The 23,787-nt window shown below is 43.1% G+C and overlaps 52 non-coding genes and 10 pseudogenes across 52 annotated transcripts; all 62 read left to right on the top strand.

Annotated features, from left to right (window-relative positions):
- The first annotated feature begins 1,801 nt into the window (after nucleotides 1–1,801).
- LOC141623617 (5S ribosomal RNA) lies at nucleotides 1,802–1,919 on the top strand (annotated as a pseudogene).
- A 246-nt stretch (nucleotides 1,920–2,165) lies between these two features.
- Nucleotides 2,166–2,283, top strand: LOC141623316 (5S ribosomal RNA). Its single transcript, XR_012533298.1, has one exon. It is a non-coding gene; the product is annotated as a 5S ribosomal RNA (ribosomal RNA).
- Nucleotides 2,284–2,505: 222 nt separating this feature from the next.
- Nucleotides 2,506–2,624, top strand: LOC141625434 (5S ribosomal RNA). The gene has a single exon (XR_012535218.1). It is a non-coding gene; the product is annotated as a 5S ribosomal RNA (ribosomal RNA).
- Nucleotides 2,625–2,868: 244 nt separating this feature from the next.
- LOC141623457 (5S ribosomal RNA) lies at nucleotides 2,869–2,987 on the top strand. Its single transcript, XR_012533389.1, has one exon. It is a non-coding gene; the product is annotated as a 5S ribosomal RNA (ribosomal RNA).
- Nucleotides 2,988–3,198: 211 nt separating this feature from the next.
- Nucleotides 3,199–3,316, top strand: LOC141623871 (5S ribosomal RNA; annotated as a pseudogene).
- Nucleotides 3,317–3,560: 244 nt separating this feature from the next.
- LOC141620445 (5S ribosomal RNA) lies at nucleotides 3,561–3,679 on the top strand. Its single transcript, XR_012531965.1, has one exon. It is a non-coding gene; the product is annotated as a 5S ribosomal RNA (ribosomal RNA).
- A 246-nt stretch (nucleotides 3,680–3,925) lies between these two features.
- LOC141623215 (5S ribosomal RNA) lies at nucleotides 3,926–4,044 on the top strand. The gene has a single exon (XR_012533260.1). It is a non-coding gene; the product is annotated as a 5S ribosomal RNA (ribosomal RNA).
- Nucleotides 4,045–4,262: 218 nt separating this feature from the next.
- On the top strand, nucleotides 4,263–4,381 carry LOC141623587 (5S ribosomal RNA). The gene has a single exon (XR_012533463.1). It is a non-coding gene; the product is annotated as a 5S ribosomal RNA (ribosomal RNA).
- Nucleotides 4,382–4,625: 244 nt separating this feature from the next.
- LOC141623237 (5S ribosomal RNA) lies at nucleotides 4,626–4,744 on the top strand. The gene has a single exon (XR_012533265.1). It is a non-coding gene; the product is annotated as a 5S ribosomal RNA (ribosomal RNA).
- A 246-nt stretch (nucleotides 4,745–4,990) lies between these two features.
- Nucleotides 4,991–5,110, top strand: LOC141623539 (5S ribosomal RNA). The gene has a single exon (XR_012533439.1). It is a non-coding gene; the product is annotated as a 5S ribosomal RNA (ribosomal RNA).
- Nucleotides 5,111–5,353: 243 nt separating this feature from the next.
- LOC141623976 (5S ribosomal RNA) lies at nucleotides 5,354–5,472 on the top strand. Its single transcript, XR_012533792.1, has one exon. It is a non-coding gene; the product is annotated as a 5S ribosomal RNA (ribosomal RNA).
- A 232-nt stretch (nucleotides 5,473–5,704) lies between these two features.
- LOC141618048 (5S ribosomal RNA) lies at nucleotides 5,705–5,823 on the top strand. The gene has a single exon (XR_012531286.1). It is a non-coding gene; the product is annotated as a 5S ribosomal RNA (ribosomal RNA).
- Nucleotides 5,824–6,036: 213 nt separating this feature from the next.
- LOC141623449 (5S ribosomal RNA) lies at nucleotides 6,037–6,155 on the top strand. Its single transcript, XR_012533378.1, has one exon. It is a non-coding gene; the product is annotated as a 5S ribosomal RNA (ribosomal RNA).
- Nucleotides 6,156–6,399: 244 nt separating this feature from the next.
- Nucleotides 6,400–6,518, top strand: LOC141622100 (5S ribosomal RNA). The gene has a single exon (XR_012532869.1). It is a non-coding gene; the product is annotated as a 5S ribosomal RNA (ribosomal RNA).
- A 246-nt stretch (nucleotides 6,519–6,764) lies between these two features.
- Nucleotides 6,765–6,883, top strand: LOC141618463 (5S ribosomal RNA). The gene has a single exon (XR_012531402.1). It is a non-coding gene; the product is annotated as a 5S ribosomal RNA (ribosomal RNA).
- Nucleotides 6,884–7,101: 218 nt separating this feature from the next.
- LOC141623518 (5S ribosomal RNA) lies at nucleotides 7,102–7,220 on the top strand. Its single transcript, XR_012533427.1, has one exon. It is a non-coding gene; the product is annotated as a 5S ribosomal RNA (ribosomal RNA).
- Nucleotides 7,221–7,471: 251 nt separating this feature from the next.
- On the top strand, nucleotides 7,472–7,590 carry LOC141623395 (5S ribosomal RNA). The gene has a single exon (XR_012533347.1). It is a non-coding gene; the product is annotated as a 5S ribosomal RNA (ribosomal RNA).
- A 246-nt stretch (nucleotides 7,591–7,836) lies between these two features.
- LOC141625057 (5S ribosomal RNA) lies at nucleotides 7,837–7,955 on the top strand. Its single transcript, XR_012534861.1, has one exon. It is a non-coding gene; the product is annotated as a 5S ribosomal RNA (ribosomal RNA).
- Nucleotides 7,956–8,199: 244 nt separating this feature from the next.
- LOC141623742 (5S ribosomal RNA) lies at nucleotides 8,200–8,318 on the top strand. Its single transcript, XR_012533577.1, has one exon. It is a non-coding gene; the product is annotated as a 5S ribosomal RNA (ribosomal RNA).
- Nucleotides 8,319–8,530: 212 nt separating this feature from the next.
- LOC141618100 (5S ribosomal RNA) lies at nucleotides 8,531–8,649 on the top strand. Its single transcript, XR_012531301.1, has one exon. It is a non-coding gene; the product is annotated as a 5S ribosomal RNA (ribosomal RNA).
- Nucleotides 8,650–8,868: 219 nt separating this feature from the next.
- Nucleotides 8,869–8,987, top strand: LOC141623512 (5S ribosomal RNA). The gene has a single exon (XR_012533425.1). It is a non-coding gene; the product is annotated as a 5S ribosomal RNA (ribosomal RNA).
- Nucleotides 8,988–9,232: 245 nt separating this feature from the next.
- On the top strand, nucleotides 9,233–9,353 carry LOC141623879 (5S ribosomal RNA; annotated as a pseudogene).
- Nucleotides 9,354–9,571: 218 nt separating this feature from the next.
- On the top strand, nucleotides 9,572–9,690 carry LOC141623091 (5S ribosomal RNA). The gene has a single exon (XR_012533196.1). It is a non-coding gene; the product is annotated as a 5S ribosomal RNA (ribosomal RNA).
- Nucleotides 9,691–9,931: 241 nt separating this feature from the next.
- LOC141623563 (5S ribosomal RNA) lies at nucleotides 9,932–10,050 on the top strand. The gene has a single exon (XR_012533453.1). It is a non-coding gene; the product is annotated as a 5S ribosomal RNA (ribosomal RNA).
- A 210-nt stretch (nucleotides 10,051–10,260) lies between these two features.
- LOC141622879 (5S ribosomal RNA) lies at nucleotides 10,261–10,379 on the top strand. Its single transcript, XR_012533127.1, has one exon. It is a non-coding gene; the product is annotated as a 5S ribosomal RNA (ribosomal RNA).
- A 238-nt stretch (nucleotides 10,380–10,617) lies between these two features.
- Nucleotides 10,618–10,736, top strand: LOC141623345 (5S ribosomal RNA). The gene has a single exon (XR_012533322.1). It is a non-coding gene; the product is annotated as a 5S ribosomal RNA (ribosomal RNA).
- Nucleotides 10,737–10,954: 218 nt separating this feature from the next.
- Nucleotides 10,955–11,073, top strand: LOC141623361 (5S ribosomal RNA). Its single transcript, XR_012533330.1, has one exon. It is a non-coding gene; the product is annotated as a 5S ribosomal RNA (ribosomal RNA).
- A 243-nt stretch (nucleotides 11,074–11,316) lies between these two features.
- LOC141622506 (5S ribosomal RNA) lies at nucleotides 11,317–11,435 on the top strand. The gene has a single exon (XR_012532996.1). It is a non-coding gene; the product is annotated as a 5S ribosomal RNA (ribosomal RNA).
- A 211-nt stretch (nucleotides 11,436–11,646) lies between these two features.
- Nucleotides 11,647–11,765, top strand: LOC141622811 (5S ribosomal RNA). The gene has a single exon (XR_012533109.1). It is a non-coding gene; the product is annotated as a 5S ribosomal RNA (ribosomal RNA).
- Nucleotides 11,766–12,012: 247 nt separating this feature from the next.
- LOC141624814 (5S ribosomal RNA) lies at nucleotides 12,013–12,131 on the top strand. Its single transcript, XR_012534622.1, has one exon. It is a non-coding gene; the product is annotated as a 5S ribosomal RNA (ribosomal RNA).
- Nucleotides 12,132–12,342: 211 nt separating this feature from the next.
- On the top strand, nucleotides 12,343–12,461 carry LOC141618255 (5S ribosomal RNA). Its single transcript, XR_012531347.1, has one exon. It is a non-coding gene; the product is annotated as a 5S ribosomal RNA (ribosomal RNA).
- A 219-nt stretch (nucleotides 12,462–12,680) lies between these two features.
- Nucleotides 12,681–12,799, top strand: LOC141623640 (5S ribosomal RNA; annotated as a pseudogene).
- A 246-nt stretch (nucleotides 12,800–13,045) lies between these two features.
- On the top strand, nucleotides 13,046–13,164 carry LOC141623337 (5S ribosomal RNA). The gene has a single exon (XR_012533315.1). It is a non-coding gene; the product is annotated as a 5S ribosomal RNA (ribosomal RNA).
- A 248-nt stretch (nucleotides 13,165–13,412) lies between these two features.
- LOC141624936 (5S ribosomal RNA) lies at nucleotides 13,413–13,531 on the top strand. Its single transcript, XR_012534743.1, has one exon. It is a non-coding gene; the product is annotated as a 5S ribosomal RNA (ribosomal RNA).
- A 218-nt stretch (nucleotides 13,532–13,749) lies between these two features.
- LOC141623805 (5S ribosomal RNA) lies at nucleotides 13,750–13,864 on the top strand (annotated as a pseudogene).
- A 211-nt stretch (nucleotides 13,865–14,075) lies between these two features.
- LOC141622831 (5S ribosomal RNA) lies at nucleotides 14,076–14,194 on the top strand. The gene has a single exon (XR_012533117.1). It is a non-coding gene; the product is annotated as a 5S ribosomal RNA (ribosomal RNA).
- Nucleotides 14,195–14,441: 247 nt separating this feature from the next.
- Nucleotides 14,442–14,560, top strand: LOC141621675 (5S ribosomal RNA). The gene has a single exon (XR_012532569.1). It is a non-coding gene; the product is annotated as a 5S ribosomal RNA (ribosomal RNA).
- A 215-nt stretch (nucleotides 14,561–14,775) lies between these two features.
- Nucleotides 14,776–14,894, top strand: LOC141623576 (5S ribosomal RNA). The gene has a single exon (XR_012533459.1). It is a non-coding gene; the product is annotated as a 5S ribosomal RNA (ribosomal RNA).
- A 244-nt stretch (nucleotides 14,895–15,138) lies between these two features.
- LOC141623033 (5S ribosomal RNA) lies at nucleotides 15,139–15,257 on the top strand. The gene has a single exon (XR_012533176.1). It is a non-coding gene; the product is annotated as a 5S ribosomal RNA (ribosomal RNA).
- Nucleotides 15,258–15,462: 205 nt separating this feature from the next.
- Nucleotides 15,463–15,581, top strand: LOC141622775 (5S ribosomal RNA). The gene has a single exon (XR_012533095.1). It is a non-coding gene; the product is annotated as a 5S ribosomal RNA (ribosomal RNA).
- Nucleotides 15,582–15,827: 246 nt separating this feature from the next.
- On the top strand, nucleotides 15,828–15,946 carry LOC141623118 (5S ribosomal RNA). The gene has a single exon (XR_012533207.1). It is a non-coding gene; the product is annotated as a 5S ribosomal RNA (ribosomal RNA).
- A 209-nt stretch (nucleotides 15,947–16,155) lies between these two features.
- Nucleotides 16,156–16,273, top strand: LOC141623752 (5S ribosomal RNA; annotated as a pseudogene).
- A 219-nt stretch (nucleotides 16,274–16,492) lies between these two features.
- Nucleotides 16,493–16,611, top strand: LOC141623736 (5S ribosomal RNA; annotated as a pseudogene).
- Nucleotides 16,612–16,855: 244 nt separating this feature from the next.
- On the top strand, nucleotides 16,856–16,974 carry LOC141623533 (5S ribosomal RNA). Its single transcript, XR_012533434.1, has one exon. It is a non-coding gene; the product is annotated as a 5S ribosomal RNA (ribosomal RNA).
- A 248-nt stretch (nucleotides 16,975–17,222) lies between these two features.
- On the top strand, nucleotides 17,223–17,343 carry LOC141623581 (5S ribosomal RNA). Its single transcript, XR_012533460.1, has one exon. It is a non-coding gene; the product is annotated as a 5S ribosomal RNA (ribosomal RNA).
- A 214-nt stretch (nucleotides 17,344–17,557) lies between these two features.
- Nucleotides 17,558–17,676, top strand: LOC141623248 (5S ribosomal RNA). The gene has a single exon (XR_012533268.1). It is a non-coding gene; the product is annotated as a 5S ribosomal RNA (ribosomal RNA).
- A 244-nt stretch (nucleotides 17,677–17,920) lies between these two features.
- On the top strand, nucleotides 17,921–18,039 carry LOC141623613 (5S ribosomal RNA). The gene has a single exon (XR_012533481.1). It is a non-coding gene; the product is annotated as a 5S ribosomal RNA (ribosomal RNA).
- A 211-nt stretch (nucleotides 18,040–18,250) lies between these two features.
- On the top strand, nucleotides 18,251–18,369 carry LOC141620298 (5S ribosomal RNA). The gene has a single exon (XR_012531930.1). It is a non-coding gene; the product is annotated as a 5S ribosomal RNA (ribosomal RNA).
- Nucleotides 18,370–18,618: 249 nt separating this feature from the next.
- On the top strand, nucleotides 18,619–18,737 carry LOC141624449 (5S ribosomal RNA). Its single transcript, XR_012534260.1, has one exon. It is a non-coding gene; the product is annotated as a 5S ribosomal RNA (ribosomal RNA).
- Nucleotides 18,738–18,964: 227 nt separating this feature from the next.
- On the top strand, nucleotides 18,965–19,083 carry LOC141623453 (5S ribosomal RNA). Its single transcript, XR_012533380.1, has one exon. It is a non-coding gene; the product is annotated as a 5S ribosomal RNA (ribosomal RNA).
- A 210-nt stretch (nucleotides 19,084–19,293) lies between these two features.
- On the top strand, nucleotides 19,294–19,412 carry LOC141618206 (5S ribosomal RNA). Its single transcript, XR_012531330.1, has one exon. It is a non-coding gene; the product is annotated as a 5S ribosomal RNA (ribosomal RNA).
- Nucleotides 19,413–19,631: 219 nt separating this feature from the next.
- Nucleotides 19,632–19,750, top strand: LOC141623663 (5S ribosomal RNA; annotated as a pseudogene).
- A 239-nt stretch (nucleotides 19,751–19,989) lies between these two features.
- Nucleotides 19,990–20,108, top strand: LOC141623489 (5S ribosomal RNA). The gene has a single exon (XR_012533417.1). It is a non-coding gene; the product is annotated as a 5S ribosomal RNA (ribosomal RNA).
- Nucleotides 20,109–20,356: 248 nt separating this feature from the next.
- Nucleotides 20,357–20,474, top strand: LOC141623478 (5S ribosomal RNA). Its single transcript, XR_012533408.1, has one exon. It is a non-coding gene; the product is annotated as a 5S ribosomal RNA (ribosomal RNA).
- A 216-nt stretch (nucleotides 20,475–20,690) lies between these two features.
- LOC141623178 (5S ribosomal RNA) lies at nucleotides 20,691–20,809 on the top strand. Its single transcript, XR_012533229.1, has one exon. It is a non-coding gene; the product is annotated as a 5S ribosomal RNA (ribosomal RNA).
- Nucleotides 20,810–21,053: 244 nt separating this feature from the next.
- Nucleotides 21,054–21,172, top strand: LOC141622996 (5S ribosomal RNA). Its single transcript, XR_012533161.1, has one exon. It is a non-coding gene; the product is annotated as a 5S ribosomal RNA (ribosomal RNA).
- A 210-nt stretch (nucleotides 21,173–21,382) lies between these two features.
- Nucleotides 21,383–21,501, top strand: LOC141620253 (5S ribosomal RNA). The gene has a single exon (XR_012531919.1). It is a non-coding gene; the product is annotated as a 5S ribosomal RNA (ribosomal RNA).
- Nucleotides 21,502–21,749: 248 nt separating this feature from the next.
- On the top strand, nucleotides 21,750–21,868 carry LOC141624328 (5S ribosomal RNA). Its single transcript, XR_012534139.1, has one exon. It is a non-coding gene; the product is annotated as a 5S ribosomal RNA (ribosomal RNA).
- Nucleotides 21,869–22,447: 579 nt separating this feature from the next.
- On the top strand, nucleotides 22,448–22,563 carry LOC141623634 (5S ribosomal RNA; annotated as a pseudogene).
- A 210-nt stretch (nucleotides 22,564–22,773) lies between these two features.
- LOC141623664 (5S ribosomal RNA) lies at nucleotides 22,774–22,893 on the top strand (annotated as a pseudogene).
- Nucleotides 22,894–23,111: 218 nt separating this feature from the next.
- Nucleotides 23,112–23,230, top strand: LOC141623349 (5S ribosomal RNA). The gene has a single exon (XR_012533324.1). It is a non-coding gene; the product is annotated as a 5S ribosomal RNA (ribosomal RNA).
- A 247-nt stretch (nucleotides 23,231–23,477) lies between these two features.
- LOC141619105 (5S ribosomal RNA) lies at nucleotides 23,478–23,596 on the top strand. Its single transcript, XR_012531586.1, has one exon. It is a non-coding gene; the product is annotated as a 5S ribosomal RNA (ribosomal RNA).
- The last annotated feature ends 191 nt before the right edge of the window (nucleotides 23,597–23,787 follow it).

Below are 23,787 nucleotides of genomic sequence, written 5' to 3'. Positions count from 1 at the left end.
ACGTATTTAATCTACTATTAATCGTATTATCACCTAATTCCTGTTCGTTAATTCCTTTGTTCTTTCTTTCTCAAATTATCCGTTTTAGAGGTATTTTCGACATAAATCGCCTATCTCAATGTAATTATTGTAATTTTCATTTATTGTATTTCTTTTATTGTTTGTATGCTTTTCACATGTAAATGAGCATTAATTCCAACTTCGACCCAATTGTATGCCTAATTAATTGTTCACCGACTTAGTTAAATTCTCACATGTTAGGATTAAAACTTGGATGTTGCATTGCATGCATATAGCCGACGATATATCAAGTACGAATAACTTCCCTAATCATTAGTAGAGGCCGCTATCGAGGCGGGCGGGATTAGGTGTTCGATCAAAAGAGCTTCCTAATACGTACCCTCACCCCTTACTCCCGGATCTCGTGAGCACCCGTGTTCATTGGCATCCACGAGAGTCATTCTAGACATAGAATGCTAAGGGTAACGATTGCTTAGTGTTCATGTCACTACTTTGTGTCTTGTCATGACACGAGGTATTCGAACGGTTCCAATTTCCCATAAAAATTGGTGGCGACTCCATACAAAATGCAAACGCTTGTCCCTCGTTTCTCGCCAAGCGCCCCCGTGGGCGGCCCGCTGTCCACAGTTTGGCGACTCCGATGGGGATAATACACTTACGTGTAGTGCCAAGGGTGAAACTTGAACAAGGTTAGGGAATAGTTTGTACAAGACAATTGTCGGTTTTCATAACTCGGTCTTCCTAGACCGTTTAATTCGGCCTTCCTAGGCCCAACCCAACCCATTCGACCAATCGTCCCGTCTAAACGGTCCTAATTCTTATTTGGGCCTAAGGATGGATAGCGATTGACGTCATCCATACCATGATGCTTACTCTTGTTTGTATCAAGGGCCTTCACTACTTGAGGAAATGGACTAGGAATCGGCCTTACTCTTGTTTGGCACGAGCCTCTCCATAGACTTCGGGTTTGATGGTTCGGTATGGCAACCCACCCTTTAAACCAAAACCCTTTTAAATGCACTCAGCATCCCGTTATAATGCTTGTATAAATATGTAAACCTTACGTGATCACCACTTCTAAACAAAACCATGACAAATTTTCAAAAATTCAAAATCCTCATTTTCAAACAAGAATTTCGAAAAAATAGGCCTTTAATTAGCGCAAAATCCGGTCAAGACTCTGTCCGTTTGTCGCGTCAAAATTCGGGCCGCAAGCCCATTTCAAAACCTCACTTCGAGTCCACTCCTACAACTACACTACAGTTGACTAGGACACACATTTTCAAAGACCTTGTCTTTCTTCAAAACTCACTCAACACAAGTGGCACACACCCACTTCACGATTGCTTAGTGTTCATGTCACTACTTTGTGTCTTGACATGACACGAGGTATTCGAACGGTTCCAATTTCCCATAAAAAGTGGTGGCGACTCCATACAAAATGCAAACGCTTGTCCCTCGTTTCTCGCCAAGCGCCCCCGTGGGCGGCCCGCTGTCCACAGGGTGACCTTCTGGGAAGGCCTCGTGTTGCACCCCTTTTTTTCTTTTTTTTCTTTTTTTCACGGTACTTTGCCTTTAAAATCTCTTGGTTTAATGAGTTAAACGCGTAGATCTCGTCGAGATAATAAGTTTGAAAAAAAATCTGCCCCAAACGGACTCTCAGGGAGCAAGTTACGACCGTTCGGAGACACGGGGACGTGACGGGATATTGAAAACTTGTTTTATGTTGAAAAAAGGCTAGAGATGAGGTAATATAATGAAATTTGTGAGGAAAGTGTATGGGTGCGATCATACCAGCTCTAATGCACCGGATCCCATCAGAACTCCCGATTAAGCGTGCTTGGACGAGAGTAGTACTAGGATGGGTGACCTCCTCGGAAGGCCTCGTGTTGCATCCTTTTTTTTTCTTTTTTTTCGTTTTTTCACGGTACTTTGCCTCCAAATTATCTTATTTTAATGAGTTAAACGCGTAGATCTCGTCGAGATAATAAATTTGAAAAAAAAATCCGCCAGAATCGGACTCTCCGGGAGCAAGTTACGACCGTTCGGAGACACGGGGACGTGACGGGATATTGAAAACTTGTTTTATGTTGAAAAAAGGCTAGAGATGAGGTAATATAATGAAATTTGTGAGGAAATTCTGTGGGTGCGATCATACCAGCACTAATGCACCGGATCCCATCGAACTCATGAGTTAAGTGTGCTTGGGCGAGAGTAGTACTAGGATGGGTGACCTCCTGGGAAGGCCTTGTGTTGCACCCCTTTTTTTTCTTTTTTTTTTTTTTTTTTCACGGTACTTTGCCTCTAAATTCTCTTGGTTTAATGGGTTAAATGCGTAGATAAAAATCGCCCCAATCGGACTCTCCGGGAGCAAAATACGACCGTTCGGAGACACGGAGACGTGATGGGATATTGAAAACTTGTTTTATGTTGAAAAAAGGCTATAGATGAGGTAATGTAATGAAATTTCTGAGGAAAGTGTAGGGGTGCGATCATACCAGCACTAATGCACCGGATCCCATCAGAACTCCGCAGATAAGCGTGCATGGGCGAGAGTAGTACTAGGATGGGTGACCTCTTGGGAAGGTCTCGTGTTGCACCCCTTTTTTTATTTTTTTCGTTTTTTCACGGTACTTTGCCACCAAATTCTCTTGGTTTAATGAGTTAAACGCGTAGATCTCGTCGAGATAATAAGTTTGAAAAAAAATCTGCCCCAATCGGACTCTCCGGGAGCAAGTTACGACCGTTCGGAGACACGGGGACGTGACGGGATATTAAAAACTTGTTTTATGTTGAAAAAAAAGCTAGAGATGAGGTAATATAATGAAATTTGTGAGGAAAGTTTATGGGTGCGATCATACTAGCACTAATGCACCGGATCCCATCGAACTCCCATGATTAAGAGTGCTTGGGCGAGAGTAGTACTAGGATGGGTGACCTCCTGGGAAGGCCTCGTGTTGCACCCCTTTTTTTTCGTTTTTTCACGGTACTTTGCCTCTAAATTCTCTTGGTTTAATTAGTTAAATTCGAAGATAAAAATCGCCCCGATCGGACTCTCCGGGAGCAAGATACGACCGTTCGGAGACACGGAGACGTGACGGGATATTGAAAACTTGTTTTATGTTGAAAAAAGGCTAGAGATGAGGTAATATAATAAAATTTGAGAGGAAAGTGTATGGGTGCGATCATACCAGCACTAATGCACCGGATATCATCGAACTCCATGATTAAGCGTGCTTCGGCGAGAGTAGTACAAGGATGGGTGACCTCCTGGGAAGGCCTGGTGTTGCACCCCTTTTTTTCTTTTTCTTCTTTTTTTCACGGTACTTTGCCTTTAAAATCTCTTGGTTTAATGAGTTAAACGCGTAGATATCGTCGAGATAACAAGTTTGAAAAAAAATCTGCCCCAAACGGACTCTCAGGGAGCAAGTTACGACCGTTCGGAGACACGGGGACGTGACGGGATATTGAAAACTTGTTTTATGTTGAAAAAAGGCTAGAGATGAGGTAATATAATGAAATTTGTGAGGAAAGTGTATGGGTGCGATCATACCAGCTCTAATGCACCGGATCCCATCAGAACTCCGCAGTTAAGCGTGCTTGGACGAGAGTAGTACTAGGATGGGTGACCTCCTCGGAAGGCCTCGTGTTGCATCCTTTTTTTTTCTTTTTTTTGGTTTTTTCACGGTACTTTGCCTCCAAATTATCTTGGTTTAATGAGTTAAACGCGTAGATCTCGTCGAGATAATAAATTTGAAAAAAAAATCCGCCAGAATCGGACTCTCCGGAAGCAAGTTACGACCGTTCGGAGACACGGGGACGTGACGGGATATTGAAAACTTGTTTTATGTTGAAAAAAGGCTAGAGATGAGGTAATATAATGAAATTTGTGAGGAAATTCTGTGGGTGCGATCATACCAGCACTAATGCACCGGATCCCATCAGAACTCCGCAGTTAAGTGTGCTTGGGCGAGAGTAGTACTAGGATGGGTGACCTCCTGGGAAGGCCTCGTGTTGCACCCCTTTTTTTCTTTTTTTCGTTTTTTCACGGTACTTTGCCTCTAAATTCTCTTGGTTTAATGGGTTAAATGCGTAGATAAAAATCGCGCCAATCGGACTCTCCGGGAGCAAAATACGACCGTTCGGAGACACGGAGACGTGATGGGATATTGAAAACTTGTTTTATGTTGAAAAAAGGCTAGAGATTAGGTAATGTAATGAAATTTCGGAGAAAAGTGTAGGGGTGCGATCATACCAGCACTAATGCACCGGATCCCATCAGAACTCCGCAGTTAAGCGTGCATGGGCGAGAGTAGTACTAGGATGGGTGACCTCTTGGGAAGGCCTCGTGTTGCACCCCTTTTTTTCTTTTTTTTCGTTTTTTCACGGTACTTTGCCACCAAATTCTCTTGGTTTAATGAGTTAAAAGCGTAGATCTCGTCGAGATAATAAGTTTGAAAAAAAATCTGCCCCAATCGGACTCTCCGGGAGCAAGTTACGACCGTTCGGAGACACGGGGACGTGACGGGATATTGAAAACTTGTTTTATGTTGAAAAAAGGCTAGAGATGAGGTAATATAATGAAATTTATGAGAAAAGTGTATGGGTGCGATCATACCAGCACTAATGCACCGGATCCCATCAGAACTCCGCAGTTAAGCGTGCTTGGGCGAGAGTACTACTAGGATGGATGACCTCCTCGAAAGGCCTCGTGTTGCACCGCTTTTTTTTTCTTTTTTTCGTTTTTTCACGGTACTTTGCCTCCAAATTCTCATGAATTAATGAATAAAACACGTAGATCTCATCCAGATAATAAGTTTGAAAAAAAACTTCTCCCCAAACGGACTCTCCGGGAGCAAGTTACGACCGTTCGGAGACACGGGGACGTGACGGGATATTGAAAACTTGTTTTATGATGAAAAAAGGATAGATATGAGGTAATATAATGAAATTTGTGAGGAAAGTGTATGGGTGAGATCATACAAGCACAAATGCACCGGATCCCATCGGAACTCCGCAGTTAAGAGTGCTTGGGCAAGAGTAGTACTAGGATGGGTGACCTTCTTGGGAAGGCCTCGTGTTGCACCCCTTTTTTTCTTTTTTTCTTTTTTTCACGGTACTTTGCCTCCAAATTATTTTGGTTTAATGAGTTAAACGCGTAGATCTCGTCGAGATAATAAGTTTGAAAAAAAATCCGTCCCAATCGGAGTCTCCGGGAGCAAGTTAGGACCGTTCGGAGACACGGGGACGTGACGGGATATTGAAAACTTGTTTTATGTTGAAAAAAGGCAAGATATGAGGTAATATAATGAAATTTGTGAGAAAAGTGTATGGGTGCGATCATACCAGCACTAATGCACCGGATCCCATCAGAACTCCGCAGTTAAGAGTGCTTGGGCGAGAGTAGTACTAGGATGGGTGACCTCCTGGGAAGGCCTCGTGTTGCACCCCTTTTTTTCGTTTTTTCACGGTACTTTGCCTCTAAATTCTCTTGGTTTAATGAGTTAAACGCGTAGATCTCGTCGAGATAATAAGTTTGAAAAAATCGCCCAAACGGACTCTCCGGTAGCAAATTTGACTGAGTTCGGAGACACGGGGACGTGACGGGATATTGAAAACTTGTTTTATGTTGAAAAAAGGCTAGAGATGAGGTAATATAATGAAATTTGTGAGAAAAGTGTATGGGTGTGATCATATCAGCACTAATGCACCGGATCCCATCAGAACTCCGCAGTTAAGAGTGCTTGGGCGAGAGTAGTACTAGGATGGGTGACCTCCTGGGAAGGCCTCGTGTTGCACCTCTTTTTTTTTTCGTTTTTCCACGGTACTTTGCCTCTAAATTCTCTTGGTTTAATGAGTTAAATGCGAAGATAAAAATCGCCCCGATCGGACTCTCCGGGAGCAAGATACGACCGTTCGGAGACACGGAGACGTGACGGGATATTGAAAACTTATTTTATGTTGAAAAAAGGCTAGAGATGAGGTAATATAATAAAATTTGAGAGGAAAGTGTATGGGTGCGATCATACCAGCACTAATGCAGCGGATATCATCAGAACTCCGTAGTTAAGCGTGCTTCGGCGAGAGTAGTACAAGGATGGGTGACCTCCTGGGAAGGCCTCGTGTTGCACCCCTTTTTTTCTTTTTTTTCTTTTTTTCACGGTACTTTGCCTTTGAAATCCCTTGGTTTAATGAGTTAAACGCCTAGAGCTCGTCGAGATAATAAGTTTGAAAAAAAATCTGCCCCAAACGGACTCTCAGGGAGCAAGTTACGACCGTTCGGAGACACGGGGACGTGACGGGATATTGAAAACTTGTTTTATGTTGAAAAAAGGCTAGAGATGAGGTAATATAATGAAATTTGTGAGGAAAGTGTATGGGTGCGATCATACCAGCTCTAATGCACCGGATCCCATCAGAACTCCGCAGTTAAGCGTGCTTGGACGAGAGTAGTACTAGGATGGGTAACCTCCTCGGAAGGCCTCGTGTTGCATCCTTTTTTTTTCTTTTTTTTCGTTTTTTCACGGTACTTTGCCTCCAAATTATCTTGTTTTAATGAGTTAAACGCGTAGATCTCGTCGAGATAATAAATTTGAAAAAAAAATCCGCCAGAATCGGACTCTCCGGGAGCAAGTTACGACCGTTCGGAGACACGGGGACGTGACGGGATATTGAAAACTTGTTTTATGTTGAAAAAAGGCTAGAGATGAGGTAATATAATGAAATTTGTGAGGAAATTCTGTGGGTGTGATCATACCAGCACTAATGCAACGGATCCCATCAGAACTCCGCAGTTAAGTGTGCTTGGGCGAGAGTAGTACTAGGATGGGTGACCTCCTGGGAAGGCCTCGTGTTGCACCCCTTTTTTTCTTTTTTTCGTTTTTTCACGGTACTTTGCCTCTAAATTCTCTTGGTTTAATGGGTTAAATGCGTAGATAAAAATCGCCCCAATCGGACTCTCCGGGAGCAAAATACGACCGTTCGGAGACACGGAGACGTGATGGGATATTGAAAACTTGTTTTATGTTGAAAAAAGGCTAGAGATGAGGTAATGTAATGAAATTTCTGAGGAAAGTGTAGGGGTGCGATCATACCAGCACTAATGCACCGGATCCCATCAGAACTCCGCAGTTAAGCGTGCATGGGCGAGAGTAGTACTAGGATGGGTGACCTCTTGGGAAGGCCTCGTGTTGCACCCCTTTTTTTCTTTTTTTCTTTTTTTCGTTTTTTCACGGTACTTTGCCACCAAATTCTCTTGGTTTAATGAGTTAAAAGCGTAGATCTCGTCGAGATAATAAGTTTGAAAAAAAATCTGCCCCAATCGGACTCTCCGGGAGCAAGTTACGACCGTTCGGAGACACGGGGACGTGACGGGATATTGAAAACTTGTTTTATGTTGAAAAAAGGCTAGAGATGAGGTAATATAATGAAATTTGTGAGAAAAGTGTATGCGTGCGATCATACCAGCACTAATGCACCGGATCCCATCAGAACTCCGCAGTTAAGCGTGCTTGGGCGAGAGTACTACTAGGATGGATGACCTCCTCGGAAGGCCTCGTGTAGCACCGCTTTTTTTTTCTTTTTTTCGTTTTTTCACGGTACTTTGCCTCCAAATTCTCTTGATTTAATGGATAAAACGCGTAGATCTCATCGAGATAATAAGTTTGAAAAAAAACTCTGCCCCAAACGGACTCTCCGTAAGCAAGTTACGACCGTTCGGAGACACGGGGACGTGACGGGATATTGAAAACTTGTTTTATGATGAAAAAAGGATAGATATGAGGTAATATAATGAAATTTGTGAGGAAAGTGTATGGGTGCGATCATACCAGCTCTAATGCACCGGATCCCATCAGAACTCCGCAGTTAAGTGTGCTTGGGCGAGAGTAGTACTAGGATGGGTGACCTCCTGGGAAGGCCTCGTGTTGCACCCCTTTTTTTCTTTTTTTTTGTTTTTTCACGGTACTTTGCCTCCAAATTCTCTTGGTTTAATGAGTTAAACGCGTAGATCTCGTCGAGATAATAAGTTTGAAAAAAAATCTGCCCCAAACGGACTCTCCGGTAGCAAGTTACGACCGTTCGGAGACACGGGGACGTGACGGGATATTGAAAACTTGTTTTATGTTGAAAAAAGGCTAGAGATGAGGTAATATAATGAAATTTGTGAGGAAAGTGTATGGGTGTGATCATACCAGCACTAATGCACCGGATCCCATCAGAACTCCGCAGTTAAGAGTGCTTGGGCGAGAGTAGTACTAGGATGGGTGACCTCCTGGGAAGGCCTCGTGTTGCACCTCTTTTTTTTTCGTTTTTTCACGGTACTTTGCCTCTAAATTCTCTTGGTTTAATGAGTTAAATGCGAAGATAAAAATCGCCCCGATCGGACTCTCCGGGAGCAAGATACGACCGTTCGGAGACACGGAGACGTGACGGGATATTGAAAACTTATTTTATGTTGAAAAAAGGCTAGAGATGAGGTAATAAAATGAAATTTGTGAGGAAAGTGTATGGGTGCGATCATACCAGCACTAATGCACCGGATCCCATCAGAACTCCGCAGTTAAGAGTGCTTGGGCGAGAGTAGTACTAGGATGGGTGACCTCTTGGGAAGGCCTCTTGTTGCACCCCTTTTTTTTCTTGTTTTTCGTTTTTTCACTGTACTTTGCCTCTAAATTCTCTTGGTTTAATGAGTTAAATGCGTAGATAAAAATCGCCCAATCGGACTCTCAGGGAGCAAGATACGACCGTTCGGAGACACGGAGACGTGACGGGATATTGAAAACTTGTTTTATGTTGAAAAAAGGCTAGAGATGAGGTAATATATTAAAATTTGAGAGGAAAGTGTATGGGTGCGATCATACCAGCACTAATGCACCGGATATCAACAAAACTCCGCAGTTAAGCGTGCTTGGGTAAGAGTAGTACAAGGATGGGTGACCTCTTGGGAAGGCCTCGTGTTGCACCCCTTTTTTTCTTTTTTTTCGTTTTTTCACGGTACTTTGCCTCCAAATTCTCTTGGTTTAATGAGTTAAATGCGTAGATCTCGTCGAGATAATAAGTTTGAAAAAAAAATCTTCCCCAAACGGACTCTCCGGGAGCAAGTTACGACCGTTCGGAGACACGGGGACGTGACAGGATATTGAAAACTTGTTTTATGTTGAAAAAAGGCCAGAGATGAGGTAATATAATGATATTTGTGAGGAAAGTGTATGGGTACGATCATACCAAAGCACTAATGCATGGATCCCATCGAACTCCTCATGATTAAGAGTGCTTGGGCGAGAGTAGTACTAGGATGGGTGACCTCCTGGGAAGGCCTCGTGTTGCACCCTTTTTTTTATTTTCTTCGTTTTTTCACGGTACTTTGCCTCTAAATTCTCTTGGTTTAATGAGTTAAATACGTAGATAAAAATCGCCCCAATCGGACTCTCCGGGAGCAAGATACGACCATTCGGAGACACGGAGACGTGACGGGATATTGAAAACTTGTTTTATGTTGAAAAAAGGCTAGAGATGAGGTAATGAAATGAAATTTCTGAGAAAAGTGTATGGGTGCGATCATACCAGCACTAATGCACCGGATCCCATCAGAACTCCGCAGTTAAGCGTGCTTGGGCGAGAGTACTACTAGGATGGATGACCTTCTCGGAAGGCCTCGTGTTGCACCGCTTTTTTTCTTTTTTTCTTTTTTTCACGGTACTTTGCCTCCAAATTATCTTGTTTTAATGAGTTAAACGAGTAGATCTCATCGAGATAATAAGTTTGAAAAAAAACTGCCCCAAACGGACTCTCCGGGAGCAAGTTACGACCGTTCGGAGACACGGGAACGTGACGGGATATTGAAAACATGTTTTATGTTGAAAAAAGGCTAAAGATGAGGTAATATAATGAAATTTGTGAGGAAAGTTTAAGGTGCGATCATACCAAAGCACTAATGCACCGGATCCGTCGAACTCCGCGGTTAAGAGTGCTTGGGCGAGAGTAGTACTAGGATGGGTGACCTCCTGGGAATGCCTCGTGTTGCACCCCTTTTTTTCGTTTTTTCACGGTACTTTGCCTCTAAATTCTCTTGGTTTAATGAGTTAAATGCGAAGATAAAAATCGCCCCGATCGGAGTCTCCGGGAGCAAGATACGACCGTTCGGAGACATGGAGACGTGACGGGATATTGAAAACTTGTTTTATGTTGAAAAAAGGCTAGAGATGAGGTACTATAATGAAAATTGTGAGGAAAGTGTATGGGTGCAATCATACCAGCACTAATGCACCGGATCCCATCAAAACTCCGCAGTTAAGCGTGCTTGGGCGAGAGTAGTACTAGGATGGGTGACCTCCTCGGAAGGCCTCGTGTTGCTTCCTTTTTTTTTCTTTTTTTCACGGTACTTTGCCTCCAAATTATCTTGGTTTAATGAGTTAAACGCGTAGATCTCGTCGAGATAATAAATTTGAAAAAAAAAATCCGCCCCAATCGGACTCTCCGGGAGCAAGTTACGACCGTTCGGAGACACGGGGACGTGACGGGATATTGAAAACTTGTTTTATGTTGAAAAAAGGCTAGAAATGAGGTAATATAATGATATTTGTGAGGAAAGTGTATGGGTGCGATCATACAAGCACTAATGCACCGGATCCCATCGAACTCCGCAGATTAAGAGTGCTTGGGCGAGAGTAGTACTAGGATGGGTGACCTCCTGGGAAGGCCTCGTGTTGCACCCTTTTTTTTCTTTTTTTCGTTTTTTCACGGTACTTTGCCTCTAAATTCTCTTGGTTTAATGAGTTAAATGCGTAGATAAAAATCGCCCCAATCGGACTCTCCGGGAGCAAGATACGACCGTTCGGAGACACGGAGACGTGACGGGATATTGAAAACTTGTTTTATGTTGAAAAAAGGCTAGAGACGAGGTAATGTAATGAAATTTCAGAGAAAAGTGTATGGGTGCGATCATACCAGCAATAATGCACCGGATCCCATCAGAACTCCGCAGTTAAGCGTGCTTGGGCGAGAGTACTACTAGGATGGATGACCTCCTCGGAAGGCCTCGTGTTGCACAGCTTTTTTTCTTTTTTTCGTTTTTTCACGGTACTTTGCCTCCAAATTCTCTTGGTTTAATGAGTTAAACGCGTAGATCTCATCGAGATAATAAGTTTGAAAAAAAATCTGCCCCAAACGGACTCTCCGAGAGCAAGTTACGACCGTTCGGAGACACGGGGACGTGACGGGATATTGAAAACTTGTTTTATGTTGAAAAAAGGCTAGAGATGAGGTAATATAATGAAATTTGTGAGAAAAGTTTATGGGTGCGATCATACCAGCACTAATGCACCGGATCCCATCAGAACTCCGCAGTTAAGAGTGCTTGGGCGTGAGTAGTACTAGGATGGGTGACCTCCTGGGAAGGCCTCGTGTTGCACCCCTTTTTTTTCGTTTTTTCACGGTACTTTGCCTCTAAATTCTCTTGGTTTAATGAGTTAAATACGAAGATAAAAATCACCCCGATCGGAGTCTCCGAGAGCAAGATACGACCGTTCGGAGACACGGAGACGTGACGGGATATTGAAAACTTGTTTTATGTTGAAAAAAGGCTAGAGATGAGGTACTATAATGAAATTTGTGAGGAAAGTGTATGGGTGCAATCATACCAGCACTAATGCACCGGATCCCATCAAAACTCCGCAGTTAAGCGTGCTTGGGCGAGAGTAGTACTAGGATGGGTGACCTCCTCAGAAGGCCTCGTGTTGCATCTTTTTTTTTCTTTTTTTTTTCGTTTTTTCATAGTACTTTGCCTCCAAATTCTCTTGGTTTAATGAGTTAAACGCGTAGATCTCATCGAGATAATAAGTTTGAAAAAAAAATCTGCCCCAAACGGACTCTCTGGGAGCAAGTTACGACCGTTCGGAGACACGGGGACGTGACGGGATATTGAAAACTTGTTTTATGTTGAAAAAAAGCTAGAGATGAGGTAATATAATGAAATTTGTGAGGAAAGTTTATGGGTGCGATCATACCAGCACTAATGCACCGGATCCCATCAAAACTCCGCAGTTAAGAGTGCTTGGGCGAGAGTAGTACTAGGATGGGTGACCTCCTGGGAAGGCCTCGTGTTGCACCCCTTTTTTTTCGTTTTTTCACGGTACTTTGCCTCTAAATTCTCTTGGTTTAATGAGTTAAATGCTAAGATAAAAATCGCCCCGATCGGACTCTCCGGGAGCAAGATACGACCGTTCGGAGACACGGAGACGTGACGGGATATTGAAAACTTATTTTATGTTGAAAAAAGGCTAGAGATGAGGTAATATAATGAAATTTGTGAGGAAAGTGTATGGGTGCGATCATACCAGCACTAATGCACCGGATCCCATCAGAACTCCGCAGTTAAGAGTGCTTGGGCGAGAGTAGTACTAGGATGGGTGACCTTCTGGGAAGGCCTCTTGTTGCACCCCTTTTTTTTCTTTTTTTTCTTTTTTTCACTGTACTTTGATTCTAAATTCTCTTGGTTTAATGAGTTAAATGCGTAGATAAAAATCGCCCAATCGGACTCTCAGGGAGCAAGATACGACCGTTCGGAGACACGGAGACGTGACGGGATATTGAAAACTTGTTTTATGTTGAAAAAAGGCTAGAGATGAGATAATATAATAAAATTTGAGTGGAAAGTGTATGGGTGCGATCATACCAGCACTAATGCACCGTATATCAACAGAACTCCGCAGTTTAGCGTGCTTGGGCGAGAGTAGTACAAGGATGGGTGACCTCTTGGGAAGGCCTCGTGTTGCACCCCTTTTTTTCTTTTTTTTTTCTTTTTTTCACGGTACTTTGCCTCCACATTCTCTTGGTTTAATGAGTTAAACGCGTAGATCTCGTCGAGATAATAAGTTTGAAAAAAAATCTGCCCCAAACGGACTCTCCGGGAGCAAGTTACGACCGTTCGGAGACACGGGGACGTGACGGGATATTGAAAACTTGTTTTATGTTGAAAAAAGGCTAGAGATGAGGTAATATAATGAAATTTGTGAGGAAAGTGTATGGGTGCGATCATACCAAAACTAATGCACCGGATCCCATCAAAACTCCGCAGTTAAGTGTGCTTGGGCGAGAGTAGTACTAGGATGGGTGACCTCCTCGGAAGGCCTCGTGTTGCATCCTTTTTTTTTCCTTTTTTTTCGTTTTTTCACGGTACTTTGCCTCCAAATTATCTTTGTTTAATGAGTTAAACGCGTAGATCTCGTCGAGATAATAAATTTGAAAAAAAATATCCGCCCCAATCGGACTCTCCGGGAGCAAGTTACGAACGTTCGGAGACACGGGGACGTGACAGGATATTGAAAAGTTGTTTTATGTTGAAAAAAGGCTAAAGATGAGGTAATATAATGATATTTGTGAGGAAAGTGTATGGGTGCGATCATACCAACACTAATGCACCGGATCCCATCAGAACTCCGCAGTTAAGAGTGCTTGGGCGAGAGTAGTACTAGGATGGGTGACCTCCTGGGAAGGCCTCGTGTTGCACCCTTTTTTTTCTTTTTTTCGTTTTTTCACGGTACTTTGCCTCTAAATTCTCTTGGTTTAATGAGTTAAATGCGTAGATAAAAATCGCCCCAATCGGACTCTCCGGGAGCAAGATACGACCGTTCGGAGACACGGAGACGTGACGGGATATTGAAAACTTGTTTTATGTTGAAAAAAGGCTAGAGATGAAGTAATGTAATGAAATTTCAAAGAAAAGTGTATGGGTGCGATCATACCAGCACTAATGCACCGGATCCCATTAGAACTCCATGATTCGTGCTTGGGCGAGAGTAGTACTAGGATGGGTGACCTCCAGGAATGCCTCGTGTTGCACCCCTTTTTTTTCGTTTTTTCACGGTACTTTGCCTCTAAATTCTCTTGGTTTAATGAGTTAAATGCGAAGATAAAAATCGCCCCGATCGGAGTCTCCGGGAGCAAGATACGACCGTTCGGAGACATGGAGACGTGACGGGATATTGAAAACTTGTTTTATGTTGAAAAAAGGCTAGAGATGAGGTACTATAATGAAAATTGTGAGGAAAGTGTATGGGTGCAATCATACCAGCACTAATGCACCGGATCCCATCAAAACTCCGCAGTTAAGCGTGCTTGGGCGAGAGTAGTACTAGGATGGGTGACCTCCTCGGAAGGCCTCGTGTTGCTTCCTTTTTTTTTCTTTTTTTTCGTTTTTTCACGGTACTTTGCCTCCAAATTATCTTGGTTTAATGAGTTAAACGCGTAGATCTCGTCGAGATAATAAATTTGAAAAAAAAAATCCGCCCCAATCGGACTCTCCGGGAGCAAGTTACGACCGTTCGGAGACACGGGGACGTGACGGGATATTGAAAACTTGTTTTATGTTGAAAAAAGGCTAGAAATGAGGTAATATAATGATATTTGTGAGGAAAGTGTATGGGTGCGATCATACCAGCACTAATGCACCGGATCCCATCAGAACTCCGCAGTTAAGAGTGCTTGGGCGAGAGTAGTACTAGGATGGGTGACCTCCTGGGAAGGCCTCGTGTTGCACCCTTTTTTTTTTTTTTCGTTTTTCACGGTACTTTGCCTCTAAATTCTCTTGGTTTAATGAGTTAAATGCGTAGATAAAAATCGCCCCAATCGGACTCTCCGGGAGCAAGATACGACCGTTCGGAGACACGGAGACGTGACGGGATATTGAAAACTTGTTTTATGTTGAAAAAAGGCTAGAGATGAGGTAATGTAATGAAATTTCAGAGAAAAGTGTATGGGTACGATCATACCAGCAATAATGCACCGGATCCCATCAGAACTCCGCAGTTAAGCGTGCTTGGGCGAGAGTACTACTAGGATGGATGACCTCCTCGGAAGGCCTCGTGTTGCACAGCTTTTTTTCTTTTTTTTCGTTTTTTCACGGTACTTTGCCTCCAAATTCTCTTGGTTTAATGAGTTAAACGCGTAGATCTCATCGAGATAATAAGTTTGAAAAAAAATCTGCCCCAAACGGACTCTCCGAGAGCAAGTTACGACCGTTCGGAGACACGGGGACGTGACGGGATATTGAAAACTTGTTTTATGTTGAAAAAAGGCTAGAGATGAGGTAATATAATGAAATTTGTGAGAAAAGTTTATGGGTGCGATCATACCAGCACTAATGCACCGGATCCCATCAGAACTCCGCAGTTAAGAGTGCTTGGGCGTGAGTAGTACTAGGATGGGTGACCTCCTGGGAAGGCCTCGTGTTGCACCCTTTTTTTTTTTCACGGTACTTTGCCTCTAAATTCTCTTGGTTTAATGAGTTAAATACGAAGATAAAAATCACCCCGATCGGAGTCTCCGAGAGCAAGATACGACCGTTCGGAGACACGGAGACGTGACGGGATATTGAAAACTTGTTTTATGTTGAAAAAAGGCTAGAGATGAGGTACTATAATGAAATTTGTGAGGAAAGTGTATGGGTGCAATCATACCAGCACTAATGCACCGGATCCCATCAAAACTCCGCAGTTAAGCGTGCTTGGGCGAGAGTAGTACTAGGATGGGTGACCTCCTCAGAAGGCCTCGTGTTGCATCTTTTTTTTCTTTTTTTTTTCGTTTTTTAATAGTACTTTGCCTCCAAATTCTCTTGGTTTAATGAGTTAAACGCGTAGATCTCATCGAGATAATAAGTTTGAAAAAAAAATCTGCCCCAAACGGACTCTCTGGGAGCAAGTTACGACCGTTCGGAGACACGGGGACGTGACGGGATATTGAAAACTTGTTTTATGTTGAAAAAAAGCTAGAGATGAGGTAATATAATGAAATTTGTGAGGAAAGTTTATGGGTGCGATCATACCAGCACTAATGCACCGGATCCCATCAAAACTCCATGATTAAGAGTGCTTGGGCGAGAGTAGTACTAGGATGGGTGACCTCCTGGGAAGGCCTCGTGTTGCACCCCTTTTTTCTTTTTTTCACGGTACTTTGCCTCTAAATTCTCTTGGTTTAATGAGTTAAATGCTAAGATAAAAATCGCCCCGATCGGACTCTCCGGGAGCAAGATACGACCGTTCGGAGACACGGAGACGTGACGGGATATTGAAAACTTATTTTATGTTGAAAAAAGGCTAGAGATGAGGTAATATAATGAAATTTGTGAGGAAAGTGTATGGGTGCGATCATACCAAAACTAATGCACCGGATCCCATCGAACTCCATGATTAAGAGTGCTTGGGCGAGAGTAGTACTAGGATGGGTGACCTTCTGGGAAGGCCTCTTATTGCACCCCTTTTTTTTCTTTTTTTTCTTTTTTTCACGGTACTTTGATTCTAAATTCTCTTGGTTTAATGAGTTAAATGCGTAGATAAAAATCGCCCAATCGGACTCTCAGGGAGCAAGATACGACCGTTCGGAGACACGGAGACGTGACGGGATATTGAAAACTTGTTTTATGTTGAAAAAAGGCTAGAGATGAGGTAATATAATAAAATTTGAGTGGAAAGTGTATGGGTGCGATCATACCAGCACTAATGCACCGTATATCAACAGAACTCCGCAGTTTAGCGTGCTTGGGCGAGAGTAGTACAAGGATGGGTGACCTCTTGGGAAGGCCTCGTTTTGCACCCCTTTTTTTCTTTTTTTTTTCCTTTTTTTCACGGTACTTTGCCTCCACATTCTCTTGGTTTAATGAGTTAAACGCGTAGATCTCGTCGAGATAATAAGTTTGAAAAAAAATCTGCCCCAAACGGACTCTCCGGAGCAAATTCGACGTTCGGAGACACGGGGACGTGACGGGATATTGAAAACTTGTTTTATGTTGAAAAAAGGCTAGAGATGAGGTAATATAATGAAATTTGTGAGGAAAGTGTATGGGTGCGATCATACCAAAACTAATGCACCGGATCCCATCAAAACTACGCAGTTAAGCGTGCTTGGGCGAGAGTAGTACTAGGATGGGTGACCTCCTCGGAAGGCCTCGTGTTGCATCCTTTTTTTTCCCTTTTTTTTCGTTTTTTCACGGTACTTTGCCTCCAAATTATCTTTGTTTAATGAGTTAAACGCGTAGATCTCGTCGAGATAATAAATTTGAAAAAAAATATCCGCCCCAATCGGACTCTCCGGGAGCAAGTTACGACCGTTCGGAGACACGGGGACGTGACGGGATATTGAAAAGTTGTTTTATGTTGAAAAAAGGCTAAAGATGAGGTAATATAATGATATTTGTGAGGAAAGTGTATGGGTGCGATCATACCAACACTAATGCACCGGATCCCATCGAACTCCGCGCAGATTAAGAGTGCTTGGGCGAGAGTAGTACTAGGATGGGTGACCTCATGGGAAGGCCTCGTGTTGCACCCTTTTTTTTTTTTCGTTTTTTTCACGGTACTTTGCCTCTAAATTCTCTTGGTTTAATGAGTTAAATGCGTAGATAAAAATCGCCCCAATCGGACTCTCCGGGAGCAAGATACGACCGTTCGGAGACACGGAGACGTGACGGGATATTGAAAACTTGTTTTATGTTGAAAAAGGCTAGAGATGAGGTAATGTAATGAAATTTCAAAGAAAAGTGTATGGGTGCGATCATACCAGCACTAATGCACCGGATCTCATTAGAACTCCGCAGTTAAGCGTGCTTGGGCGAGAGTACTACTAGGATGGATGACCTCCTCGGAAGGCCTCGTGTTGCACCGATTTTTTTCTTTTTTTCGTTTTTTCACAGTACTTTGCCTCCAAATTCTCTTGGTTTAATGAGTTAAACGCGTAGATCTCTTCGAGATAATAAGTTTGAAAAAAAAATCTGCCCCAAACGGACTCTCCGGGAGCAAGTTACGACCGTTCGGAGACACGGGGACGTGACGGGATATTGAAAACTTGTTTTATGTTGAAAAAAGGCTAGAGATGAGGTAATATAATGAAATTTGTGAGGAAAATTTATGGGTGCGATCATACCAGCACTAATGCACCGGATCCCATCAGAACTCCGCAGTTAAGAGTGCTTGGGCGAGAGTAGTACTAGGATGGGTGACCTCCTGGGAAGGCCTCGTGTTGCACCCCTTTTTTTTCGTTTTTTCACGGTACTTTGCCTCTAAATTCTCTTGGTTTAATGAGTTAAATGCGAAGATAAAAATCGCCCCGATCGGAGTCTCCGAGAGCAAGATACGACCGTTCGGAGACACGGAGACGTGACAGGATATTGAAAACTTGTTTTATGTTGAAAAAAGGCTAGAGATGAGGTACTATAATGAAATTTGTGAGGAAAGTGTATGGGTGCGATCATACCAGCACTAATGCACCGGATCCCATCAAAACTCCGCAGTTAAGCGTGCTTGGGCGAGAGTAGTACTAGGATGGGTGACCTCCTCGGAAGGCCTCGTGTTGCATCCTTTTTTTTTTTCTTTTTTTTCGTTTTTTCACGGTACTTTGCCTCCAAATTATCTTGGTTTAATGAGTTAAACGCGTAAATCTCGTCGAGTTAATAAATTTGAAAAAAAAAATCCGCCCCAATCGGACTCTCCCGGAGCAAGTTACGACCGTTCGGAGACACGGGGACGTGACGGGATATTGAAAACTTGTTTTATGTTGAAAAAAGGCTAGAGATGAGGTAATATAATGATATTTGTAAGGAAAGTGTATGGGTGCGATCATACCAGCACTAATGCACCGGATCCCATCAGAACTCCGCAGTTAAGAGTGCTTGGGCGAGAGTAGTACTAGGATAGGTGACCTCCTGGGAAGGCCTCGTGTTGCACCCTTTTTTTTCTTTTTTTCTTTTTTTCACGGTACTTTGCCTCTAAATTCTCTTGGTTTAATGAGTTAAATGCGTAGATAAAAATCGCCCCAATCGGACTCTCCGGGAGCAAGATACGACCGTTCGGAGACACGGAGACGTGACGGGAATCACGGGATATTGAAAACTTGTTTTATGTTGAAAAAAGGCTAGAGATGAGGTAATATAATGAAATTTGTGAGGAAAGTGTATGGGTGCGATCATACCAGCACAAATGCACCGGATCCCATCAGAACTCCGCAGTTAAGAGTGCTTGGGCGAGAGTAGTACTAGGATGGGTGACCTCCTGGGAAGGCCTCGTGTTGCACCCCTTTTTTTCGTTTTTTCACGGTACTTTGCCTCTAAATTCTCTTGGTTTAATGAGTTAAATGCTAAGATAAAAATCGCCCCGATCGGACTCTCCGGGAGCAAGATACGACCGTTCGGAGACACAGAGACGTGACGGGATATTGAAAACTTATTTTATGTTGAAAAAAGGCTAGAAATGAGGTAATATAATGAAATTTGTGAGGAAAGTGTATGGGTGCGATCATACCAGCACTAATGCACCGGATCCCATCAGAACTCCGCAGTTAAGAGTGCTTGGGCGAGAGTAGTACTAGGATGGGTGACCTTCTGGGAAGGCCTCTTGTTGCACCCCTTTTTTTTCTTTTTTTTCTTTTTTTCACGGTACTTTGATTCTAAATTCTCTTGGTTTAATGAGTTAAATGCGTAGATAAAAATCGCCCAATCGGACTCTCAGGGAGCAAGATACGACCGTTCGGAGACACGGAGACGTGACGGGATATTGAAAACTTGTTTTATGTTGAAAAAAGGCTAGAGATGAGGTAATATAATAAAATTTGAGTGGAAAGTGTATGGGTGCGATCATACCAGCACTAATGCACCGTATATCAACAGAACTCCGCAGTTTAGCGTGCTTGGGCGAGAGTAGTACAAGGATGGGTGACCTCTTGGGAAGGCCTCGTGTTGCACCCTTTTTTTTTTCTTTTTTTTTTTTCACGGTACTTTGCCTCCACATTCTCTTGGTTTAATGAGTTAAACGCGTAGATCTCGTCGAGATAATAAGTTTGAAAAAATCGCCCCAAACGGACTCTCCGGGAGCAAGTTACGACCGTTCGGAGACACGGGGACGTGACGGGATATTGAAAACTTGTTTTATGTTGAAAAAAGGCTAGAGATGAGGTAATATAATGAAATTTGTGAGGAAAGTGTATGGGTGCGATCATACCAAAACTAATGCACCGGATCCCATCAAAACTCCGCAGTTAAGCGTGCTTGGGCGAGAGTAGTACTAGGATGGGTGACCTCCTCGTAAGGCCTCGTGTTGCATCCTTTTTTTTTCCTTTTTTTTCGTTTTTTCACGGTACTTTGCCTCCAAATTATCTTTGTTTAATGAGTTAAACGCGTAGATCTCGTCGAGATAATAAATTTGAAAAAAAATATCCGCCCCAATCGGACTCTCCGGGAGCAAGTTACGACCGTTCGGAGACACGGGGACGTGACGGGATATTGAAAAGTTATTTTATGTTGAAAAAAGGCTAAAGATGAGGTAATATAATGATATTTGTGAGGAAAGTGTATGGGTGCGATCATACCAACACTAATGCACCGGATCCCATCGAACTCCATGATTAAGAGTGCTTGGGCGAGAGTAGTACTAGGATGGGTGACCTCCTGGGAAGGCCTCGTGTTGCACCTTTTTTTTTTTTTTTTTTTTTTTCACGCTACTTTGCCTCTAAATTCTCTTGGTTTAATGAGTTAAATGCGTAGATAAAAATCGCCCCAATCGGACTCTCCGGGAGCAAGATACGACCGTTCGGAGACACGGAGACGTGACGGGATATTGAAAACTTGTTTTATGTTGAAAAAAGGCTAGAGATGAAGTAATGTAATGAAATTTCAAAGAAAAGTGTATGGGTGCGATCATACCAGCACTAATGCACCGGATCCCATTAGAACTCCGCAGTTAAGCGTGCTTGGGCGAGAGTACTACTAGGATGGATGACCTCCTCGGAAGGCCTCGTGTTGCACCGATTTTTTTCTTTTTTTCGTTTTTTCACAGTACTTTGCCTCCAAATTCTCTTGGTTTAATGAGTTAAACGCGTATATCTCTTCGAGATAATAAGTTTGAAAAAAAAATCTGCCCCAAACGGACTCTCCGGGAGCAAGTTACGACCGTTCGGAGACACGGGGACGTGACGGGATATTGAAAACTTGTTTTATGTTGAAAAAAGGCTAGAGATGAGGTAATATAATGAAATTTGTGAGGAAAATTTATGGGTGCGATCATACCAGCACTAATGCACCGGATCCCATCAGAACTCCGCAGTTAAGAGTGCTTGGGCGAGAGTAGTACTAGGATGGGTGACCTCCTGGGAAGGCCTCGTGTTGCACCCCTTTTTTTCGTTTTTTCACGGTACTTTGCCTCTAAATTCTCTTGGTTTAATGAGTTAAATGCGAAGATAAAAATCGCCCCGATCGGAGTCTCCGAGAGCAAGATACGACCGTTCGGAGACACGGAGACGTGACAGGATATTGAAAACTTGTTTTATGTTGAAAAAAGGCTAGAGATGAGGTACTATAATGAAATTTGTGAGGAAAGTGTATGGGTGCGATCATACCAGCACTAATGCACCGGATCCCATCAAAACTCCGCAGTTAAGCGTGCTTGGGCGAGAGTAGTACTAGGATGGGTGACCTCCTCGGAAGGCCTCGTGTTGCATCCTTTTTTTTTTCTTTTTTTTCGTTTTTTCACGGTACTTTGCCTCCAAATTATCTTGGTTTAATGAGTTAAACGCGTAAATCTCGTCGAGATAATAAATTTGAAAAAAAAAATCCGCCCCAATCGGACTCTCCCGGAGCAAGTTACGACCGTTCGGAGACACGGGGACGTGACGGGATATTGAAAACTTGTTTTATGTTGAAAAAAGGCTAGAGATGAGGTAATATAATGATATTTGTAAGGAAAGTGTATGGGTGCGATCATACCAGCACTAATGCACCGGATCCCATCAGAACTCCGCAGTTAAGAGTGCTTGGGCGAGAGTAGTACTAGGATAGGTGACCTCCTGGGAAGGCCTCGTGTTGCACCCTTTTTTTTCTTTTTTTCTTTTTTTCACGGTACTTTGCCTCTAAATTCTCTTGGTTTAATGAGTTAAGTGCGTAGATAAAAATCGCCCCAATCGGACTCTCCGGGAGCAAGATACGACCGTTCGGAGACACGGAGACGTGACGGGATATTGAAAACTTGTTTTATGTTGAAAAAAGGCTAGAGATGAGGTAATGTAATGAAATTTCTGAGAAAAGTGTATGGGTGCGATCATACCAAAACTAATGCACCGGATCCCATAAGAACACATGATTAAGCGTGCTTGGACTAGAGTACTACTAGGATGGATGACCTCCTCGGAAGGCCTCGTGTTGCACTGCTTTTTTTCTTTTTTTCGTTTTTTCACGGTACTTTGCCTCCAAATTCTCTTGGTTTAATGAGATAAATGCGTAGATCTCATCGAGATAATAAGTTTGAAAAAAAATCTGCCCCAAACGGACTCTCCGGGAGCAAGTTACGACCGTTCGGAGACACGGGGGCGTGACGGGATATTGAAAACTTGTTTTATGTTGAAAAAAGGCTAGAGATGAGGTAATATAATGAAATTTGTGAGGAAAGTTTATGGGTGCGATCATACCAGCACTAATGAACCGGATCCCATCGAACTCAGATTAAGAGTGCTTGGGCGAGAGTAGTACTAGGATGGGTGACCTCCTGGGAAGGCCTCGTGTAGCACCCCTTTTTTTCGTTTTTTCACGGTACTTTGCCTCTAAATTCTCTTAGTTTAATGAGTTAAATGCGAAGATAAAAATCGCCCCGATCGGAGTCTCCGGGAGCAAGATACGACCGTTCGGAGACACGGAGACGTGACGGGATATTGAAAACTTGTTTTATGTTGAAAAAAGGCTAGAGATGAGGTACTATAATGAAATTTGTGAGGAAAGTGTATGGGTGCGATCATACCAAAACTAATGCACCGGATCCCATCGAACTCCGCATGATTAAGCGTGCTTGGGCGAGAGTAGTACTAGGATGGGTGACCTCCTGGGAAGGCCTCGTGTTGCACCCTTTTTTTTCTTTTTTTCTTTTTTTCACGGTACTTTGCCTCTAAATTCTCTTGGTTTAATGAGTTAAATGCGTAGATAAAAATCGCCCCAATCGGACTCTCCGGGAGCAAGATACGACCGTTCGGAGACACGGAGACGTGACGGGATATTGAAAACTTGTTTTATGTTGAAAAAAGGCTAGAGATGAGGTAATGTAATGAAATTTCTGAGAAAAGTGTATGGGTGCGATCATACCAAAACTAATGCACCGGATCCCATCAAAACTCCGCAGTTAAGCGTGCTTGGGCGAGAGTAGTACTAGGATGGGTGACCTCCTCGGAAGGCCTCGTGTTGCATCTTTTTTTTTCCTTTTTTTTCGTTTTTTCACGGTACTTTGCCTCCAAATTATCTTTGTTTAATGAGTTAAACGCGTAGATCTCGTCGAGATAATAAATTTGAAAAAAAATATCCGCCCCAATCGGACTCTCCGGGAGCAAGTTACGACCGTTCGGAGACACGGGGACGTGACGGGATATTGAAAAGTTGTTTTATGTTGAAAAAAGGCTAAAGATGAGGTAATATAATGATATTTGTGAGGAAAGTGTATGGGTGCGATCATACCAACACTAATGCACCAGATCCCATCAGAACTCCGCAGTTAAGAGTGCTTGGGCGAGAGTAGTACTAGGATGGGTGACCTCCTGGGAAGGCCTCGTGTTGCACCCTTTTTTTTCTTTTTTTCGTTTTTTCACGGTACTTTGCCTCTAAATTCTCTTGGTTTAATGAGTTAAATGCGTAGATAAAAATCGCCCCAATCGGACTCTCCGGGAGCAAGATACGACCGTTCGGAGACACGGAGACGTGACGGGATATTGAAAACTTGTTTTATGTTGAAAAAAGGCTAGAGATGAAGTAAT

Source organism: Silene latifolia, chromosome 1 (assembly GCF_048544455.1).
Source record: "Silene latifolia isolate original U9 population chromosome 1, ASM4854445v1, whole genome shotgun sequence".
Taxonomy (NCBI): Eukaryota; Viridiplantae; Streptophyta; class Magnoliopsida; order Caryophyllales; family Caryophyllaceae; genus Silene; species Silene latifolia.
The sequence above is the reverse complement of the archived record's forward strand: the minus strand, read 5'-3'. Positions and strand labels throughout refer to the sequence as shown.